The 14,734-nt window shown below is 37.1% G+C and overlaps 1 protein-coding gene across 1 annotated transcript in view; it reads left to right on the top strand.

The window, feature by feature from the left end:
• The first annotated feature begins 1,972 nt into the window (after positions 1-1,972).
• LOC131437439 (coiled-coil domain-containing protein AGAP005037) overlaps positions 1,973-14,734 on the top strand; it is a 993,236-nt gene continuing 980,474 nt past the window's right edge. The window contains exons 1-2 of the mRNA XM_058606791.1: positions 1,973-2,108; positions 2,174-2,264. The gene's annotated coding sequence lies outside the window, so the exon portion shown is untranslated. The remainder of the gene's footprint in view (positions 2,109-2,173; positions 2,265-14,734) is intronic.

Consider the following 14,734-nt stretch of genomic DNA (forward strand, 5'->3'; position numbering starts at 1 on the left):
CTTCGACCACTGATAGATGATCTAAAACAGCTTGAAAATGGTGTGACTGTTTATTACGGTAACGAGCGGTTTGAATTACGTGCAGCTGTTACTATTTTCTGCGGAGATACATTAGCTATTCATGAAATATTTGGTCTTCTTAGCCCCAGTGCAACTTTTTTTTGTAGGATATGTACTATACAGAGGCCAGCCTTCCACAGAAATCCATTTGAAAAATTTTCTTTACGCACTAGAGAATGGTACCAAAAACGTCTAACTAAGGTTGAGTCCGGAGAAATATCTCCTTCTGAATGTGGATTGAAACGAACAGGGTGCATTCTAAATGAGCTCAATAACTTCCATATAACCAGGAATTTTGCTCTTGATACAATGCATGACATCGCCGAAGGACTGGTGCCGTTAACTATTCAACTAGTCCTAAGTCATTTTCACAAAACTAAAGAGTTAAAAATGACTAGCGATTTTATTAACCAGCGTATTCATCTGTTCAAATACGGTTACATAGACAAGAAGAACCGGCCGTCATCCAATTTTACCGATGAAATGCTATCCAAACCAACGAAATATCGAATAAAGCAAACGGCATCTCATAATCTTCTATTGCTGAGAGCATTTCCATTTCTTTTTGGTCACAAACTTTCAAAAGATAGCACTCACATGACCATGATCGGTCATTTGATTAATATATCCCGAATACTAATGTCTTCAATTATTTCCGATCATATGATAGCCTCATTAGAAGAGCATATAAGACTGTATGAAGAGCTTTTCTACACAACATTTAGAAGGAAAATAAATAAGAATCATCATCTGGATCATTATGTTTATTGTATTAAGAAAAGTGGGAATATGAAGCAATTCAATTGTCTTGTGTTTGAGCAAAAAAACAAAGCTTTAAAAGATCAATCCGCCACTTGTAAAAACTTTAAAAATATCTGTAAAAGTTTGGCAAAACGACAAAACTTTAAAATGGTAACTGATATTCTAGATAACCCTTTCAAGGATAGCATTTTTTGTGGTACTGGAAGCATAGTACTGCGCGAATCTTGTCAGAGCAATTCATATTTGCAACATATTTCATCTAATGTGTTTATTCCGAAGAAAGTTACAATTAATGGAATAGATTTCCGTCCGAACCTGATCGTTTGTCTCAAAAGTATTAACGATAAATATTATCCGTCGTACGGAATCATCAAAGAGATTGTTGTAATTAACAGTAGTATTCACTTTCTTGTTAAAATGTGCTACACCGAATCATATGACAATTTTCTGCAAGCGTACAAAGTTATAGTAAACTCAAATGATGGATTTTTTCATTTGGATGACATCCATTCACATACAACATTCGCCTTTTGGTCACCCTTTGAAAGAAATGATAAATATATATCGAGACGAAATTACCATCGCGATTATTGAATAAATGTAACATGAAATACGTATAATAATGATAGGGATTCAATGAATTTTGATTCTGAATACATTTTCAGTTAACGAAGAAATTTCGGATATGGAAACGTTTATGATGTTGGACAATAATGACTTCACAAGATTAAAATTAACAACGAAAATGGTTAAAATAATTCAAAAAATACAAAATCAATACAGCGATCTAGTTTTTGAAGAGAGACTTGATGATACCGGCATTGTAAAAATTGACGATATAGATTGCATGGCAGTTGATGAGGACGTCATCACTAATGGGAACAATATTTATAAATCAATTAAGCTTGATAAGGTGAGTGCATGATTGTGTGGTAGGTGAAACAGAATCCATAAAAACACGATAAAGATTTTGTATTTATATATCGTAATGAATAAGCAGCAACACAGGCTCCTATATTTTTCGTTAGAAAATGTTGGAATCCTGTAGTAATATTCGGATCAGTGAAATATGGCTGCATTAGTTTTTTATGCTTTTGTATTCACAATATAAAATAAGCTTAATTTTGAATTTATTATCAGGAAATTAACATAAACACGGTGTTCTGCCAAACACAATTAGGTAGGAGTTTGATCGAACAATTGTTGGAAGGAAAAAGCGCGAGCGATAAAATGATTTCACAAATCACTCACATTTTGTGTGACTGCCTATTGGCGATATACGGAGAGTATGTGTTTAAATTTATAAATTCAGAAACGTGAAAATGTATGATTCAACTCTTTTTTGTTTCAGGAGGCCTTCAACGTTTCATAAAGATATGATAGCTCGATCGCTCGTAAACACATTTCCCACCCTTGCATCTACTGCCTCCGATGTCCCACACGTATGTATATTTTATAAATAATATTTCAATACATTCGAATACTTGCTGACGTTGCAAAAGTAACAGGACAGTTCATTATTCCAAATCATTTATTTGAATTGAAAACATTCTCCAGTAGAAGCATTTTAATTATTGCATCTTTTCTTACATTTTATTCAATGAGTTATCCTTATTAAATCAAACTTTTAGATAAGATAAACATCACCTGAAAACAAAATAGGAACTGAATTTACAATCAAAACAAAAAAATAGAATGTGAATAAAACAGTATCGATTTCGCTGGAAGTCAAAACAAAACAAAGCCAGTTGTCAGGTCTTGTCTTACACGCTTAAAAATAGTTACTCAAAAATGAGTAAGATCTCACTCATCTACAGAAAAAGTGGAACAACTCTAATTTAGAGTAACTCCGAAGTTACTCAAATTTGAGTTCTTCCACTGGAAACGATATTTGGGTAAAATCTACTCATTTACTGAGTAATACTTTATTTGTACATGTACCAAAAATAGAGTAACTATCACTCAAATTTTGAGTGAAATTTTATTTCACATATACCAAATTTGCAAAAAATTGCTCCTTTTCTGAGTGTATTGTATTAAAATATTAAGTAATTGAACTCAATACTATATCAAATGGTGGTTGCTTGGAGTAGTGTGTCAATCGTAAATTAACATACATGTCAGTTATGCTCAGGCACCAATCATACACTTATTCCTCATAAATGACATTTGAGCATATTCGGTTTCATTCTAAAGCACAGCACGGAGTTTATCATTCCGGTTTTTGCAGACACAACACCGTTTGTGTTGAGCGACTCACCCTCGAAATACGCGATCTCACTAACAAAATATACAACCTGTTGCTTTTTTTTTTTTTTTTTTTTTTTTTTTTTTGTAAAATTTAGTGTGTATTTCATTAAAGGAGTTATTATTTACAAAAACATTATTCGTAGCTTAAATGAAAATTTAGCTCGTCCAAATCTATCACATTATTACAACTATTAATGTACAAGATGTAGCTCAAGAAAAGCTTTAATATTTGTGTACGGTGAGACCGCTGAAGGTGTTCGAGACTTGGGTGGAATAGACTCTCGAATGTTTGGTACCGCCTCCCACGGGCTATGAATGACATGTTTTGTTGTAGTATTGTCCAAGCTGCTGTTACTCGCTGGCAACCGGAAAACTTGTGTTCTAAGGTTTCAAATGCTGTATTGCAGTGTAAACAGTTTCCTCCATCCACTCGTTGCATGGTGTATAACAGTTGACGATGTTCAAATTTCTCGTTAACGAATAGGTACAGTGAGCTTCGCTGCGCTGATGTTAATGCTCTATCCATAATGTTTTTCCATATTATTGGCCAGTTCTCCGTCGGATATTTCCGCATAACCCTCGGTAACTCATTTTGTGCGATGTAGTGTTTTAAAATGAGGTCGGTGGTTAAATTTTCTCTAACTGCTGCTGGTAGTCGACGGTACTCTATGTTTAATAGTGCAAGACAGGGCAAATCTGCTCGAATGGTTTCATCTCGTTGCAGAGATGCAGCGAAAAACGGCATACTGGCTAGCTCTCGAATGTGTCGATTTATAAGCAATGCCTTGCATTTCAAGGATGGAAGTTGAAGCCTCAGACCACCTTCACTATGTGTTCTGGCAAGTTGCATTATAGCAATTCGTATTGGCGACCTTTCCCATAAAAATTGCCCCAGAACTGATGTTATTTTGGCAATGTGTTTGCTATATGGAGGAAGTATGGATGCCATATACCATATTTTGGAAGTAACGAAAGTGTTTAGTATTGTTACTTTTTGTAGTAGCGTCAATGAGCGTAATTTTTGCAACCATACATGTTGAATAAATTTTCCAGTTATCGCATTCCAATTAAGTGTCGCCATCAACCGAACCGAGTTAACAAATATCACTCCTAGTATCTTGATTTTCTCTTCCGTTTGCAACCAAGGTACATTGATAGGGTTTCTATCTACAAGACCAACGTTGATTGATGTTGTTTTTTGCCAGTTCAATTTCGCACCAGACACGTGTTCAAAACTATCAAATGTTTCTCTTAATTGCTCAATTTGCTGTATTGATGTTGCTATCACGCTGACGTCATCGGCATATGCAACGACAAGATCATTTCCACATATTGATTCGAGTTGTTGAATCAAAGGAAAGAGATATATGACAAACAGATGCATACTAAGAGGGCAGCCTTGTCTAACAGATCGTTGTATGGGGAAAGTTGAAGTGAGATGACCGTTTATTAGCACACGAGAAGATGATCGATTGGCTATACAAGAGAGAAGATTCACTAATCTGGTATTGATGCCCAGTGCACGCATATTGTCGTATAAAAACGATTGTCGCACCCGATCGAAGGCATGGTCAAGATCGAAAGAGATCAATTTAGCTCTTTGCTTGGATTTTATCAGCTGCGCCACACGATCCTTGAGTGCCAGTGTGGCTTGAAAGATATTGCGGCCGGGGTTAGCACATTTTTGGGCATCGTTAATTATATGATGCGTGCTCATGATTGCTTCCAATCTAACTTTTAATATACGAGAGAGTAGTTTGTAATCGAAGTTGAGCAAAGAGAGAGGTCTATATGATCGGACTGTATCATCTGCACACTTCTTTTTTGCTAACACTATAATACCAGCGACAAAGGTGGGGGGAATATTATGTGTCAGTGCTTCATTCAAAACAAGGTTCAGCTCTCGGTGTATCACGTCAAACGTCCGCAAATAGAATTCCTTGGGGATACCATCTGGTCCTGGTGATTTGCGGGATGCACTACATTTGATCGCGGTAAGAATTTCTGTTGTGGTGATTTCGCTCATCGCTGCTTCGTTTATTTCATCTCCCTCGGGGATCATACGAGCACAGTGGAAGCTGCGGTGTGGCTCGTCATCAGTAGATCTTTCGGTGTAAAGGTCCGAGAAATAGCTGAACAAATAATTTTCGATTTCTTCTGGTCTTTCGATAATTTCGTTTTGTTCATTTTTAAGCCTTGTGATCAACGTTCTCTTTCTCTTTCTTTCGCCCAGCTGATACGTTGAGAGAGGTTCTCCAGATATATTGGTATCATTTATTCGAACGAACATTTTTGTGTGTTCGCTTTGTAGAGCCAGCATCTCACCTTTCAGTCGGTTTATTTGCGTTAACAGATTCGGATTTTGGTAGTAGCCATCATACGCTTGTCTAAGTTGGGAATAAAGCCGTTGGTATTCGTTATGAAATGCGTCGAGAGCTTCCTTCGATTTCCATCGAAAAAAAGATTGGATTTTCGGTTTAGCATAAGTAATCCACCACATCATCCAGGATGAATAGTTCCGACGGTGACGAGTCCAGAACTGCCAACGAATTTGGAAATCTGCTATGTTTTGTAGCGTTAGAAGGTGCGGGCGAAGACTCCAAAAACCCCGCCCTTCACCACGGCCAAGGGAAGGGAGACAGATACGTGCTATTAGAGCTTTATGGTCGGTGAAAGAGCACACATGCGTGTTGGCTGATCTTAGTTGATCGCACAGAGCCGGTGAGACATATATACGATCCAGTCTTGACATACAGTTATGCGTTACGTATGTATATCCCGACAATCTTGGATTCAATTTCGTCCACAAGTCATGCAGTTTAAGCTGCCTCACTGTAGTTTTTAGTGCTGGGCTAAGGTTATTTCCAGTGGCATCACATGAGCGTAGGACGCAGTTAAAGTCTCCAGCTAAGATGGTGTGTTCTGTGGAGTGTCGTAAATAATAAGCGAGCGTATGATTAAAGAAACGTTCCCTCTCAGCACGTAAAGCTGTGCCAGAAGGAGCATAGATGTTGCAGATGGTTGTATTACAAATCCGCAGCGCTATAAGACGACCATCAAGGCTTTTTTCGACATTCGAAAATTGTATATGTTGTTTGAGAACAATTGCAGTTCCACGTCTTGCGTAGTCTACATTACACACTGTGTTGTATCCAGGAAATTCAAGCTGTTCATTTTCTACTTCTTGTAGAAAGATTATATCTAGTTCGTTGGCTCTGATAAAGGTTTTGAGGGCATCCAGTTTCGTGGTGTTGGTTATCGTGTTTATATTTATCGTTGCAATATTGTAACTGTAATAATCCATTATTCAATCGCTCGTTGCTTTTCTGGATTTTCTAGTTTGTATCACAACGAATTTTTTTTCCTGGTGGTTGTCTGCGTGGTCTTCTACTGTTGGTGGAAGCTGATGATGCGTCGGATTCTTCCCCATCTTTTACTGTAGTTTGTTTAGGTCTTGTGTTATCATTTTGGATCACCATGGGCTTTAGTGCAGCTCGCAAAGGTGGTTGACCACTAACACCATTAGATGGTAAAGATTCAGGGAGAATATCTGAGGATTCAGTTTGAGGTTGTGTTAGAGGGCAAAGATCACCCGGCTCATTTGTATTTGCTGAACTACTAACGTTTTCGCTTGTGGTGGTTTGGTTCCAGTTGGTGGTTTTGGTTTAGGCTTTGGCTTGTTTGCCGATTTTATAACATTTGCATATGTATTTTGATCAGCTTCCAGCTTCTGCAAGAGAAGTTTTTTATTTTGAACGCATGGAATTCCGTTGTGTGCGAATTCATTGCAATGACGACATGTTTGTTTTTGGCCATAATAGGACAAACAGGTTATTTCACCGTTGATGTTAACTATAGATGGAATATTGCGATGTACTATCATTCTCACGTTGCGAATTCCTGTTGGTATTCCACCGAAAAGATATTTTTCATCCCAAAACAGTTCGCGTATTGACAGTATATCGCCATACTCAGAGAGGACTCCAGCTATTTGATGATCGGTTACGTCTTCAGATAGATCGGAGAGTCTTACATCCACCGCTCCGTCTTCTAGAGTGATTCGTAGTCTGTATATCTTACCATCTACCTCCAATTCGTGTTTGTTATCGTGGTCGTTTACGATACGTTGAGCTATCTCCAGCTCACTTGTTTTAACGAACGCACAGCCATGATTTTTGCTGCATTGTAAGCGTACGACTTCACCTTGCTTGAGACCTAGCACAGATCCGACGAAATGGTGAACCTCTTCGTAACTTGGTTTCTTGGGAGCACTCGAGTAGTCGATTCGAAACGTATTCACGCGTCGTTGCATCGCGATTGTGAGGAACACGGTCCGCGATCTCCCGACGATGTGTTCTTTAGATTCACAGAGTAGTATACCGGAATAAGAAAGTTTGAGAACGACTTCTATGAACTGAGAAAACAGGTCTGCTCAGCTTGGAAGTAGAGCGCTAACTGTTGCTACAAATGGTTATTACAACTTTTAGACTGATCTTGCGAATAGTAACAAAACAACGAGTTATTGCGTTAAACTCAAATTTAGAGTAGGAATTACTCAATATCATTGATGATAACTACTCAATTTTTGACGTTTCCATAGTCCAATCCACGTGCGAATGTGTTGGTGTGGCTTTTCTCAGCAGTTGAAAGGTTAATGCTAGTGTGAGTATGTCGAAATAACCCAGTGAATTTTGTCGAGCCGCATCGTGCCAATTATTGAAGACATATATGCAATAAAAAACACTGCAATGCCAAGAGAACAGTTGAGAAAGACATACAATCATGCATGAAACTCTATATCACGTAATGGAACTGTCTTCTACTTGGTTCATCAGTTCAAAGCTTACGAAATTCTATATGTATTTTTCGCAGTGTATGATTATGAGTCAAAAATGTTTTACCTCAGTGTAAAATTGAACCCACAACAAACTTTGACTTCGGCTCGCACACATTCTAATTTCGTATATGAATAGATCTGCGCACTCTGCATCGGTGTGAGTAACTGAGACGTCAAATTGCTCAATGTATCATTTGAAAATGAGTAACTAGTACTCAAACTTTGAGTAACTTTTTCTAAGCGTGTAGGTCGAAACTGGGTTGATTTTTGCTCATTTTGCTGCAAGCGAAAACAGCATAAGGGCATATTCAGGAGTGTTCTAGTTCTAGATGCATAATTTATGTCAGTTTTAAAATTTTAATCTAGAAATTATAACAAAATAAACTGGCAGCCCCAGCAGCGTTTTATCTGTGTTTCAAATATATAGTGGTTTTCAGCTGCACATAGAATGCGACGGAATCGGATTGCGAAATAATGAGCGTCAGAACCACTGATGCCAGGTTTGCAGATTGGTATGTAAATTTGCAATTTCGTTTGTTAGCAGACTTTGCAATTAAGCCGACTTTTTTGCAGATTTTCGAAAATTTTATAAAAAATCGTCCATTTTGATAACTTTTGCTATTACTGTAGGGTTTTCGTTTGGTGTTTTCGTCATACTTCTAAATATTGAGGTCATATATACACAGACGCCTAAAATTTCACCTGGCATCGCTGCCAGAAAATTGGACAGTTGTTTTAACCCCTTCGCTGTCTGTTGTATTGAAATTAACTAGCATTAGAGCCAAAAGAAAAATTAATCGGTTGTTGGATTGAGGCCAATTGCATTTTCAACTGGTAAAAATCCTTAGCGACAATTGTTATTTCATTGTTCATCGAAAGTATCAACAAATGTATATCTGTCAAAGACGATCAACTTTTTAGAGTAGACAAATAGCTCCATCGATTAAAGCACGAGGTTTTGAAAACCAAGGCGTCGATTAATACAAAATATAAATGAAAAGGGAACATACTAAGCACAAAATAACCATTATGCACGATTCAGACGTACCGTCTTCTTTTGTCACAGTCAATCTCCGTCACCGGCACCGTCAACATTAATTACATGCATTCTTATGGTGCCATTCACACGTAACGTCACCGTCACGGAACGTCTTGACGGACGGAGCGTGTGAACGTTCCGGTAAAGAAAGTATTAAACTAATTTTGACGGAAGCTGACGTTCCGGTGACGGTGACGGAAGGAGGCGGATCGTCTGAATCGTACATTAAGTCAAATATATAGCACATGCTTAAAAAATCCGCGCAAGTTGTAGCCGTAATCTGCCACATACGTATTATCAATATGAATTCATTATGACTGAAGTTTTCTTAATAATAACTAAAAATTAGTTATTGTAACGGTCAATTTAAAAAATATTTTTGTCTGGCTTGTGGTCTCGAAGGGGTTGAATCGATGCGAATGACAGTTTCGCTATCTTTGCGGCATTTTGTCGCTATCTTATCGCATCGCAATCTTTTCTAGCCGACAGTGAAAATCACTATAGAAAAAATAGAACGGCAGTGTATACCAGTTTTAAATTTGACAGTAGAACTGGTCGAATAAATAAAACTAAAACGGATTGCTGGGGATACGTTTGTTTCAGTTTCATTTACATTATAGACCACTCATATGAATCTTGCAGCTGCTGAATTTGCTCTAAGTCATTTAGCCAGCGCTGCCAGGTGATTTGGTATAATCCTATTGAAAAATTCGCAGTATGTTTTCATTATTATAACGACTTATTTTAGAGATAATTTTTTACAATTTCTAAAATAATTCCACCACCAACATGTTTTTGGAAAGGATAATGTTAATATAGAATTAAGTTTTCTTAGTCTTAATACATTGTAAGAAATGAAATTTGATTTCACTACTAAAACCAGCAGGATTTGTTGAAGCAATTTGTTGTGCACTGATTTGTAGATTTCACTTGGCATTCCAGACACTGACTACAGCAACGTTTCCTTTTTCATAGAATTGGAATTTTTAAAGAAACCGATACATCATTTCAGGCGTTGTGGTTCCATAAAAATGGTCGAGGTAACGGTCGTCACGCGGGAAAAATTCACTACCGTATGGAATACTTTGCAAAAAAATCAGATAAGAGGGTGTTTTACAGATCGCTTAACAAACAAAACATCGACGAAATGTGTGAAATAAACCAAGCTGATTTACTAGAAAATATGGAGGATGTGGATAGTTTGGTAAGATTTAATCATATATAGATAAATGTATGTTCCAAATGCTAAGACTCTAAAATTACAGATGAATGAGTTGAAATTTTCTGTTCCTTCGGACGAAACCAGAACGTACATACGAAACCTCTGGATTCGAACTAAAAAAGTAAGGAGCGATCATCGCGCAAAAGGAACGTTTTATGAATTTTTGACTGAATTTCCAGTGGTTGCAGCGTTCAATGGCATGTTGGTAGGTGCACCACATTTCATTGCTCAATATTATGTAACTTGTTCATTTTTAAAGATATTGATAGAATACGAAATGCTTCAACCAAATGCGCCAATCTTCGAAGAAGCGTGGAACCACTTGCAAGTAAAAATATTGAATAAATATAGTGACATGTTTCGCTTTATAAAAAGCGACTTTATCAGAGCACTCGCGATCATAAGGGAAAAACACCCAACTCGGGGCTCAAAGCCTCCTAGAGACAAAACTTTGGGGGATATGCGAAAAAATAACCCAATGCATGGAATAATTCAATGGATCAAAGTAAGTATATTTGAACAATACCGAATTTTTGTAAGCCCAAAATAAATATATATATATATATATATATATATATATATATATATATATATATATATATATATATATATATATATATATATATATATATATATATATATATATATATATATATATATATATATATATATTTATTTTCATAATTCCAGCTCGACTCAAGGTGGGCCGCATCCGGAAACGCCGCTGTTGGTAGTGTTGTCAGAGGAATTTGGTGAAGGAGACTGCTCATTAGTTTGGAGAGATGTAATAATTCCCATAGGATCCGAAATACTGTCAGCTTTTAAAACTCTTTGCATGGTTTTTACAGTATTCGGTATCAAATGCGAGCCTTCCGACAAACTTTTTTTTAATTTTTTTTTATGCTGCATGTTTTCAGGTAGAGGCTTTAAGCAAATACAAATAATAATACCCCTAAGTCCCATACAAACGAACCGCCAATGTTTGGTTCACAGCCTGAACAAGTAAGCCTAGCAAATTACTCCCTTTCGTTGCGATAGTTTGAAAATGTGGAAGGAGATCGTTTCTGGCAACGCTTTATGCTAGTTGCTACGGCGCAAAACAAGTTTGTTTGTTTATGTTTTCCGTTGTTGTAACAAATTCAAAGATACACTCCAGCTAATCGATGAATGAAGAATTGCGATATTTTTTGGCAGTGATGGGACTTTATTTCATAGACGGGCCTTGGTGTGGAACATGGGTACGATTCGTATACGTACCACGGAAACAGCGATTAGCGCTCTACACGATAAAATAAAAGTTAAAAGAGAAACAAATGCAAGCTGTGTATGCGTTTTCCCAATAGTCACTCATATATGCGTGACCCAGACAAATTGATTATAGCCCGAACGGTGGCAGACACAACAGTTTTTCTTTCATGATGGATAAACTTATTAATTGAATTATTTTCTATTAGTATTATGACGTAAAGGTTCCCCGAATTTAGCAGATGTTGGAAAAATTCCTACTCCTCTGACGGGAGTGATTTGCAATATGAAGAACGGATGGCTACCATAACGATTCGGTGAACAGTGCCGAGACTTTCTAACATATAATACAGAGCAATTTCCGAAAAGCCAAGGAGCAAATTTCTGAAAAGCCAAGGAGGACAAAAAACAAAAACCGATATGGAATAACCATATCTCATACACAACAACATAGTTCAAGTTTATTTTTCACTACAATAAACAGTAACTATGGTGAACATGTTCTTACCCTTCAGTGTTGCTAGTTTTATAGAAAACTCGTTAAAGTACATTGTCACTCTGACAGTGTATCATGACAGTGTACCGCACTATGCAAAATGTGTCCTTGAAAATTTGTCGAAGTACTCCGTATTATAATTTGTATTTGCTTTAAGCACTACTGGTAACAAATTTGTAAGCCTCCTTTAAATATTAATAAAATAAATTATTGATCCTGAATGGCGTGTTTATAATGTTGAGAAATCACAAACAAAATAAATCGACTAGATTTTTGATTACTGATGATTCGGTAATTTATTTTTTCATTTTTTCGTTTCATTGGATTGCCGAATACTCAGTGAACGTTTCACTGAGCAAACAGTAAATCTTATGCTGGCGATTTCGGCAATATTTGACGTTTGTCAAATTTTAGGGTGCCGAGACGCTCAGTAATTTTATTTTTGCCGAGATGATTGCTGATTACTCGGCTGTGCGAATCTCGGCATTTTTTTGCCGAGACTCAGCTAAAAAATTTAAGTGTGTAGTGAGTACCTCAATTTAGTCCTTCTGAATGATGGAAACGAATCACTGCAGCATATTGATAGTTTCTTTCAATAAATTATGCAAATCCGAAATGAAATAATCGACATTAAAATTCTGTATGCGGCTATTTTTATAGCCGTTAGGACCGCCCATTAGTGAAAAAGCTACAAACGAAATCACGTAAAAACAAAGCTCCTAACGAAAATTGAGTTAGTTTGGATTCTATCGCCACTGCGAGCAGATGTGTTTTGTGTCGTCTGCACAGCTAGTTTCGCTTTCGACAAGAGGGATTACGTCACAGCTGCCAGTCATTAGCATCGGTGAAAAAACAACGGTGGAGAGCATTACACAAAATCAGCCGTTCTAATGGCTCTAAAAGTTTTCTAAAGAACTATTAGGATATGTTGTTCGCAAATCGAAGGTAATTATCCTCAGTTTAGTGCAAATTCTTGCATAATTCAAACAATTGATCAACTAATTGATATTCGGAAGTTTTAAGGAACATGTCAGTTGTTTTCGTATTTACGACACGATTTTTCTTTCGTTAAGTTTGACCGACGGCACGACCAGACACTCCGAAGAAAAATCGGAATAAAAAGTGTTCGTGAGCGATTTACCATCAGTTACCATAAATATAGCGACCCCTTGAAAATGACAAAAACTAACAATTCGAGCAACACTGTTTAAGTTGCTATGAACTAGTTACCAAGGAGCACCAGAATAAATAAACAAACAGTTTGAAACAGTTGTGGAATAATTCCACATTTCATGTTTATTAAAAATCTTACAACAAACTGCAAAAAATAACAATAATTCATTCGAGGGCTGAATTGTATATAAAGTTTGTCAAACGCCGATGCTTGGTGAGTGTAAATGATATTCTAATTCGTATAAATGAATTTCTAATCGCTTTGTGTTTTTAGTTCGATCTCGAAAAAAGTTCTCTGGAACCAAATACTTAGGAAGCTTATATCTTTCTAGTAAGAATTAAGCTAGCTACTTTAAATGAGTTGATTGAAAAGTCCCGGTTGAGTACGCAAATGCAGGAAATTCTTGGGACATATTTACTTTTAGAGAGTTATTTCATTCAAGAAAGCGTCCTGAAAGCGACAATTTTGTACAGTGTTGAAACGGGCAGCAATGCTCCAGCATGTTGGATGGTGTATTTTTCATTATTCGAAAGTGCATTCGACGTGGAACGTGTAACGCAATCGCTAGACGGAGTGTGTGCTGTTGTTAATAACGCTGTTAGTTGCTTGGAACTAGACTTCATAAATGCTTTGAAATCAGCTCTGAAATCTTGTTACCCTACCGGTTACATAGATCTAGCCCAATCGGCACTTCAAAGTTCCATCCAGCAAGGGCGATTACAAACTAGTGACGTTGAACAGGCACGTGCAAAATTTTTTTAAAACTCGTTTGCATCCGTGGGTTGACTAATTTATCAATCACAATCACAACCTCGCTGAGGAAGAGTTGGCATCGTATGAAGCTGGGGAAACATTTATACAATTCCTTATAGTGCAAGTCGACGCCTTATTAACGGCGTTCAAAACTGCCCTTACACCAAGAAATTATGATGGATTATGATTATTCGGTTAGTATCATTACTAGTGAAGTTACAAGTCGCCTGGAGCGAGTTATCAAAAAATCTACATTCAATCGGCTTGGTGGACTAGTTTTAGTTTTTTTGCTTAATTAAATGAATATATTCCCCCTGAAGATAACACACGAGAAGTTTTTTATTGCCTTAAACAACCAAAATCAAATTTTTAGTAGTGAATAATTTGCGTTGCCGGTACGGTACGCCACTACGAATTACATATTCGTTATGTGACAAGTACTCCAAAAGTGTCGAGAATACAACGCGCCATTGACTTCAAAGCGGCATACGACACAATCGCTATGGCAGATTATGCAGCTATGGCAGATCTCGGGCCAACTACACTCGTTGGTTTCGTTTTAAGTGAGAATCTCTTGTTTTTGTTTACATTTCTTTTGTGGTTACCAAGGCTACTGGTAACTGTTTTTCAAAATCAATAATTTACCAACTTGTGTTGCCAGTTCCAACATTTTTTCAAGCGATTCCATTTTGACATTACCTGTTACTGAGGGGTAGCTCGATTTACGATACAGTTTTAAAAGCGAGTGGCAGGTCGTGTCGTCGGTTTGACTTTGTATACACCTTTCGTTTCGTGCTAGAGGTTTTTTAAAGTTAATTTGGTAAATACGTCTTGTTTGTAAGCGGTTACCTGTGATTCGTTTTGGCTAGACGTTTTGGAAGCATTTCCGTGTGGAG

This window comes from Malaya genurostris, chromosome 3 (genome assembly GCF_030247185.1).
Source record: "Malaya genurostris strain Urasoe2022 chromosome 3, Malgen_1.1, whole genome shotgun sequence".
NCBI classification, from domain to species: domain Eukaryota; kingdom Metazoa; phylum Arthropoda; class Insecta; order Diptera; family Culicidae; genus Malaya; species Malaya genurostris.